Below are 2,546 nucleotides of genomic sequence, written 5' to 3'. Positions count from 1 at the left end.
TAGGGAGGGAGGGAGGGAGTTTAGATTAGATGCAGTTTGGGTTTGTGCCAGGGATAAGCACCACTGATGCTATATTTCTGGTAAGACAGTTGCAAGAGGAATTTCTAGCCAAAGATGAACCTCTGTACCTGGCTTTCATTGACATGGAGAAAGCTTTTGACAAGGTCCCTCGAGCCCTTATCTGGTGGTCAGTGCAGAAACTAGGGGTAGGTGTTGGTGAGAGCTGTACAAGCCATGTACAGGGATGCTGTCAGTAAGGTGAGGGTTGGCAATGAGTATAGCAAAGAATTCCAGGTAGAAGTAGGGGTTCACCCAGGATCAGTCCTCAGCACCCTCTTATTAATCATAGTCCTTCAGGCAATAACAGAGGAATTCAAGACAGGCTGCCCCTGGGAGTTCCTCTATGCTTATGACCTTGCTTTAATAGATGAGTCACTATCAGAACTAGAAAAGTTTCAGGTGTAGAAGCAGGGTCTAGAAGCGAAGGGCCTTAGAGTCAAGCTAACAAAAATCCAAGTCCTAGTAAGTAGGAAAGCAGAGGAGTCACAAATCCCTTCAGATAGATGGTCCTGCTTGATTTGTAGAAAAGGTGTAGGTAGAAACTCCATAAGATGTACTCGGTGCAAGCTATGGACACATAAAAGGTGCAGCAATATCAAAGGTAGGTTAACTGGTAAGATAGTTTTTGTGTATGGTAGATGCACAGGGGCAATAAACACCAAAGATGTACAGAAAACAGATTCCATCACATGCCAGGGGAAAAAAAACTAGAAGTAGTTGATAGCCTCCATTACCGAGGTGACCAAGTTAGTAGCGGGGTGGATGCTCTGAGAACATAGCTGCTAAAATAAAAATAGGCTGGGCAAAGTTCAGAGAGCTCCTCTCTCTGCTGGTAACAAAGGGCTTCTCGCTCAGAGTGAAAGGTAGACTGCATGATGCATATGTGCACACAGTCATGCTACATGGCATTGAAACATGGGCTGTAACTACTGAGGACATGTGCAGGCTTGAAAGAAATTTAGCTATCATGCTCTGCTGGATGTGTAATGTCAGTGTGCATACACGACAGTGTAAGCACCCTGAGAGAAAAGTTGGACCTAAGAAACATCAGATGTGGTGTGCAAGAGAGACGACTGCACTGGTGTGGTCATGTGTTGCAGATGGAGGACAGCTGTGGGAAGAAGTGTCACACCTTAACTGTGGAGGGAACCTGTAAAAGACCTGGGATGAGGTGGTGAAGCATGACCTTTGAATGCTGGGCCTCACAGAGGCAATGACAAGCGACCAAGACCTTTGGAGATATGCTGTGCTTCAGAAGACCTGACAAGCCAAGTGAGATTATAGCTGTGGCCAATGCCAATGTCGCATAACTGGCCTATTTAAAAGTACCCCTTCAATCACCAGGCAATATGTTGTGTTTGAGAAGGTGTGTTGAGCCAAGTGAAATCGTAGTTGTGGCCGATGCCAGTGCTACCTGACTGGTACATAAAAAGCTCCACTCGAGCGTGACTGGTGCCTGTGTCACCGGACTGGCACCTGTGCCGGTGGCACATAAAAAGCACCATTCAAGCATGGTCAATGCCAGTGCCCCTTGACTGGCCTCAGCTGAGGGGTCTTTATCTTGCATATTACTTGGTGACCTCACCAGTGCTGGTGCTGTATGAAGGGCATCCAGCTGTAGAAATCAAAGCAGACAAAAGGACTTAGCACAGTCTTGTACCTAGTCAGCTCCTGTCAAACCATCCAACCCGTCCCAGCATAGAAAACTGACGTTAAATGATGATTGCATGTGAATATGTGATTAGCAACAGAAGCATCCTTTGCAACAAATATTAATTAACACATCTAAACTAACTTGGATGTGTTGATTATAATGCCTAGGAATGTGCTTCTAGATGACAAATGTGAAAAAATCACAGATATTGGTTGACAATATTTCATCAGCACCAGCAGATGACACTTTTGTATCACATAACTTCACCATATTATGGTCATCACATGCAGATTTCTCAGGACATTTACTGCAGTCCTAGGGTTATAAACAACACATCTCAGAGTGGTTGGCGTTAGGAAGGGCATCCAGCTGTAGAAACTCTGCCAAATATCAGATTGGAGCCTGGTGTAGCCATCTGGTTCACCAGTCCTCAGTCAAATCGTCCAACCCATGCTAGCATGGAAAGCAGACGTTAAACGATGATGATGATGATGATGATCCAAGTTAATTTAGATGGGCTAATTTCTAACATACTCACACACACACACACACACAAGTGCACATGAATTTGTGGATGCCTGTGTTTGTTAATCTTTATATGACTTAGAGGAGGAGGAGGAAGAAAAGTGACTGTTAGTCTTTTCAGGATGTCTGAGATTGGTGAGAAATTAACCTCAAACAGGCACCTGACCCCCAGTGCTTGCAATAGTGTAGACTCCAGTAAATGTTGTGGCTAAATCAGTTGATAGTTTAGCTCAACTGTGTAATCAATAGATTTTGTGCCGAAGATTGCTCTGAAGAGCATATGTGACTGAGATGTAGTCTTTGTGGT

Source organism: Octopus bimaculoides, chromosome 9, assembly GCF_001194135.2.
Source record: "Octopus bimaculoides isolate UCB-OBI-ISO-001 chromosome 9, ASM119413v2, whole genome shotgun sequence".
In the NCBI taxonomy this organism is placed as follows: domain Eukaryota; kingdom Metazoa; phylum Mollusca; class Cephalopoda; order Octopoda; family Octopodidae; genus Octopus; species Octopus bimaculoides.
The sequence above is the reverse complement of the archived record's forward strand: the minus strand, read 5'-3'. Positions refer to the sequence as shown.